The sequence below is a fragment of the Gobio gobio genome, assembly GCF_949357685.1.
Source record: "Gobio gobio genome assembly, chromosome: 24".
Classification (NCBI taxonomy): Eukaryota; Metazoa; Chordata; class Actinopteri; order Cypriniformes; family Gobionidae; genus Gobio; species Gobio gobio.
Window position 1 is genome coordinate 15,491,055 of NC_137120.1, and position 6,000 is coordinate 15,497,054.

Sequence of the window (6,000 nt, forward strand, 5' to 3'; positions counted from 1 at the left end):
AATCTAATTTAAGTAAAGTTAAGATTTTAAGAATAAAGATGTGAAATATATTACACAAAGTGTGAAATGATAATACAAATTTAATTTGTGTTAGGTTTCTATTAGAATGAAATGAAATGCAATACAGACACATATCACAAGTGGACTCAAGACTTTTGGACCCTGCTGTTTAAATACAGTGATAACAGACATATTAGAGGGATGGTGTCTCCTGTAACAGGAAGCAGATCGTTCATAAGCAGAAGGAAGACGGTGTAGCCCAGGATGAGAGTCATTTTGAAGGTAGTACGGTCCACGTTTTGAGGAGGCAGGAGGAAGCTGAACAGATCTATGGTAATCAGGCAGTAGCTGGGGATCAGGAGGTTCACCACGTATAGAGTTGGTCTGCGCTTCAGGACAACCTAATATGTGTCAACCATTAGAACAATAAACTAAACACAAATCAAGAAAATAGTTGAATTCTAAATTAAGAATTCTGAACTAACTATGAATTAACATCACTTAATCTTAGTAAGAAAATGTCTTGCTATAACAGTATTTAGCAACAATATTCAATAATTGAGGGTGACACAGACATTGTAAACAAGTTCATCCCAGCTGTCCAATCCATCCATGTTAAAATATGTTGCGTTGGCATTTTTTCTGGCGATAATGTCAGTCAGTTGCCACTCCCCTTTAGTCTCCATGTACTGTAGAGATTTTTGAAAAGTGGCCTCCGCTGGTTCTGAAAATAATATCTGAATGTCTCTAACTGTAAGGGAGAAATTAATTTGTATCAATCACAGTGGATGTACAATTTCGAGAAACCATTTATTCTGTGAGCAAAACGCCAAGAGCACTTCTTATAGAGTTAAATATTCTGCTGAATTTCACTCACACAAATGACCTATATTTGTTTTAATTTCCTTAAATCAGAACCAAATGTTAGCATGTTATTAATCATGATTATATATTTTAATTGACAGCCTAAAACAGTTATTACTTACTTGTGTGCTTGTATGAGTTAAATGTGTAGGTGCAGTTTTGAATATCAAATGGAAAGGTGTAGATGTCCATGTTGCAGGAACTGATCACATGGACTGGCTGGCGATCTTCTACTTTGCCGTTGTTGTAAAGATAAACGTAATAGGTCTTTGGGGCTTTGTTATCACTTATGCTGTAATCACAACAGTTGTACTTATTATTACTGCTATTGACAAAATGTTACTAATATAGTTGATTATTAATATGGCATAGTAGTTGATGTCTTTAGTGTTTTAAGTTGATTAGTCGACTTGTCATTGTGTTGCTTTTGGAAAATACTGTTTTGCACATACTAGTGTCACAATACCTTGTTTGGACTCATTTCCCATTTCAATTGTCACCCAAAGTTACTGATTTGATTTTTCATCACTGTGAGCCGTGCTATCACTAATCACCATATTTGTCTGTTTTTAAAGGGTTAGTTCATAACTTAATAAAGGCCTTCTGAAGCGAATCGATGCGTTTGTGTAAGAAAATATCCATATTTAAAACTTCATAAAGTAAATTATCTAGCTTGCGGCCGATCGCCTTCCGTATTCAACTTACGGGAAAAGTGTAGTGCCTCTCGCAGTTCAAAATTCTTACGCTACGTCTGACGAGTGTAACTGGTGTGCAATGTTGTCAGACCTAGCATAAGCATTTTGATCTGCGCGAGGCGTTACACTTTTTCCGTAAGTTGAATACGAAAGATGACAACGGAACATGAAATGTCACGCCCCTTACAGCACATTACTAACACAACTCAACCAGGCCTCGTCCCTTTATTTTGTGTATGGCAGGGGTGCAAAACTGGAGGGCCACAACCCTCAGAGTGTAGTTCCAACCCTGTTCCAACACACAAATCTGTAGTTTTAAGCCTGAAGGACATGATTAGCTGGATCAGGTGCATTTAATTAGGGTTGAAGCTAAACTCTGAAGGGCTAGTTTTGTACCCCAGGCATATGTCTTGGGCGGGAAATTATGAACTGAATAATATTGTGATGTGTTTGTTCCCGGAAGAAAACGTCTCGGTTACATATGAAACCCTTGTTCCCTTTCAGTCGGTCACTTTTGGCATCATGCTGGGGAGTGTCCAGATGAATTGGGATCTCGCTTGAGAGATCAATCCACTTTGAGTGCAACTAAATGAGCCAATGCACATTGGCATGAAAACTCTTGCATCTGATGCCCTGCTGTGCAGGTATAAATGAGGAAGCATATGCATCACATATTTGGTTTACACTGAGGAGCTGAGCCGGTGACCTGGCCGCAGTGGTGCTACAGCAACAATGGCAACGGGACGTGATGTCTCTGTTCCCTGTTTCAGGGAACGAGGGTTACATACTTAATCGAGACGTTCCCTTTCAGTCTGTCACTCTCAACGTCACGTTAAGGGGTGACCCGACGAAATGGGATCCCTACTAAAACACCATTGTTGCTGGCCCTTCAAGGGCCCTGCATAAGCCTCTCAGTCCCCCACCTGTTTGGGGCGGAAGACTTATGCAGAGAGAGTCAATCACTGCTGTTCCTCAAGTTACACATATGGACTGGCTTATTAAGGCAGTACAACATATAGAATGTCATATTCTATATGTATCCGAGCTATATGTGTCTATTCACATATCCGAGCTAGGGTCTCAGGATGATGTGAGAATCAGCCGGCCCGAATTCCAGGCAGGATTTGTTGACTGGAAATGCTTGCAGGTCCCCTACCCTCTTGATGGAAGCAAATGCAGCAATGGAACACCACTCAACGAATAGGTTCCACTTCAACGCATAGAGGCACCTCATAGAGGGGGCTCTAGCTGAAAAGACCAGATGTGGAGATTCCAGAGGTCTGGACATGGGTACTATATGGGGCCCCATCTCTGAGAAAGTAGATCCATCCTTAGAGAAATGCGTCAAGGAGGGGCTGTCATGAGGAGCATCACTTCTGGGAACCAGGTCTGGTTGGGCCAGTAAGGCGCAACTAGCAAGACCTGCTCCTCATTCTGCCTGACTTTGGACAGTGTCTGTGCAAGAAGGCTCTCTGGGAGAAACGCATACTTGCATATGTCCCAGGGTCAGCTGTGTGCCAGTGTGTCCATGCAGAGGGTCCCCTCGGCCAGGGAGTAAACAAATGGCAATGCGACATGTACGGTGAGGCAAACGGTTCTCCCTTTGCGGCTCCGAAGCATCCCCAAATCAGCTGGACTGACCAGGGATGGAGTCTCCATTCTCCTGGAAATGCAATCTGTTGTGAGAGCTCATCAGCTGCATGATTGAGCAAGCCTGGGATGTGAATGGTATGGAGCGACCTCAGATGCTTCTGACTCCAAAGGAGGAGATGGCGGTCGAGTTACAACAGGCAACAGGAGCGTAGACCACCTTGGCAGTTAATATACGCACCGGTCGGAGTACTGTCCATATGGACTAGTACGTGCTTGCCATGTAGCAGCCTTTTGAGGCGGCCCAGCACAAGACGTACTGCTAGCAACTCGAGGCAAATTATATGCCAATACAGTTGGGGACCCGTCCAAATGCCAAGAGACTGCATGCCCGTTGTACGTGGCTCGGCGACGAGCAGGCGGAGGATCTGCGGCTGGTGGCAAGGTGGAGGCAGCAGCAAGCCACTGAGGCAGGAAATGCTTGATCATTTCAGTCTGCTTCTGGGCAGCTGAGAATTGCTGGGCGAAATTCTCGACCACGCCGCCAAAGAGGCCGGCCTGGGACATTGGGGAGTTTAAAAAACGATTTTTGTCTGCCTCCCGAATATCAGCCAGGTTCAGCCAGAAATGGCATTCCACTAATGTGGACATTGGCCGACCCAGGGAGCGTGCAGTGACTTTTGTCGCTCTTAGAGCGAGGTCCGTCGCTGTGCGCAGTTCCTGCATAACACCTGAGTTGGAACTACCCTCGTGCAATTCCTTTGGTGCTTTTGTCGGGAAAGCCCTCACTGTAATCCTCAGATCACCCATGCAATTAGCCGAAGTAGACCGTTATGATTGCCACCAGAGACACAGCTAAATCGGGGAATAGGCAAAGGGACTCCACCCCGAGTGAGGTACTTGAGTCTCGATCTTAACACCAATGGTCATGTTCCTGCAGTAGGGACATGACGTGTCCACGAACGCTGCCTCAGCGAGCTTAACTCTCAAGCGAGATCCCAATTCGTCAGGTCACTCCCCGATGTGACTTCGAGAGTGACCGACTGAAAGAGAACTGAAGACTACAATGGAGGCGTTACAGGGAGTTCAGAAACAGTGACACTGATATACAGAATAACTCCCTTTGGAGTGACTTTGTGCTGTCACTTTGCAGATCTTTTTCATGATCAAACAGCAACTTTATATACTAAAGAAAGTTGTCTAATGTAAAAAAGCTTAACAGGCCCCATTTAATGTTGTATTTTGGAACTCACAATTCATTCATGACAATATCAGGCCTCCAGAGTGTTTTTCTTGGCAGTGTGATTCTGTCTGTTCCACATTCAACAGGATCCCAGCTCAAACCTTCAATATTCCAGTCCTTCAAAACGCAAATATCATCATTGATCAATTTTACATTTATATAATATAAACAATTTTACGAGTATCAAAAAAATATATTTAAGATTTTAGGAATTGAAGGCAAAGAATAAATGGCAAGGTGACAGTTCATTATAGATGCGTAAAGCTCTTACAAACCACAGCCAGATAAATGTTTCCAAGATTTGAGCTTTTTCATCCTAAAAGGGAATACATCCACAATTTCTATTTAGCCATTTGAAAATTTAAACTATGGATGTAATGCCACTGCATACTGGGATTGGTATATTTGGAAATTTACTCACCATATCTAAAATGGCATACAAAATGAAACCCAAACTGATGTTTGTAGGTGTTTTTGGATTAATAACTGGCCGCACTTCAGTTTTGTTGAAAACACTCTCTCTGAGTGCTTGTAGGAGAGACTCTGCGTTGGGTTGAGAGCAGTTTATTGTTTCAGCAAATCTCATGAGTGCAGCTGCCATAAGGATTCGGCCCCAAAGAGAGAAGACAGTACAAAGATAGTCATGACAGAAACAAGCTATATGCATACTAAACCAAAAATAAGTATAACAATCCTAGAGGCCATGAACGACAGGATTTTTTTTATTTTTATGATTTGCTCATGTTTTGGATTTGATTATTGTACTGATTATCTTACATTGCATAATGAAGCAGGTGAAGATGAATTGAGTTGTAGAAGATTTGCAATTCATTGTCTATCCTGTAATGACAATTGTAAACATTTGTTTCTATATAGAACATTTGCAATTCATTGTCTATCCTGTAATGACAATTGTAAACATTTGTTTCTATATAGAAGATTTGCAATTCATTGTCTATCCTGTAATGACAATTGTAAACATTTGTCTCTATATTCATGAAACAACCAAATGCAATAAATCAAGAAGGTGTCTTGAAGTTCAAAATGATTTTCAGACCAGTCCTTGACAAAAGTTTTCTTTACTGTTACATCAACAAAAGGCCATTACATTTTGAACCTTGAATTTGACCAGTTTACTTATGATAGGCAGCATATATTTGCAGCACAGAAGGGTCCAATTAGTAAAGTATTAAGACTGAGGCTACTACAAACTTAGACATACATGAAATGCCCTTTGAGTGAAACAAATTATTTTTGGTTCCGCTCTATATTAGGTGTCTTTACTACCATACATTGTCAGGTACAATTTACTTATGGTGTTTATGTTGTATTGCAAAACACTTTTACTACTATGAATTTAAATGTTAGCACATAGTGGTTAAAGACACTTAATATAAAATAGGATATAATTTTTGGCAAATAATACTAAGACTAACTTTATTGCAAGGCTACAAAGCAAAAAGGTTTTAATTTTATTTTTAAATTCTGACAACAAAAATTCAACATGGCTGATGAAAGTATTGAAGGACCAATCACCAATTTTATAAAAACATTTTTTTTCCAAGTATATATCATTTTTTTTTAAATTATTTTATTTAAAATTCATGC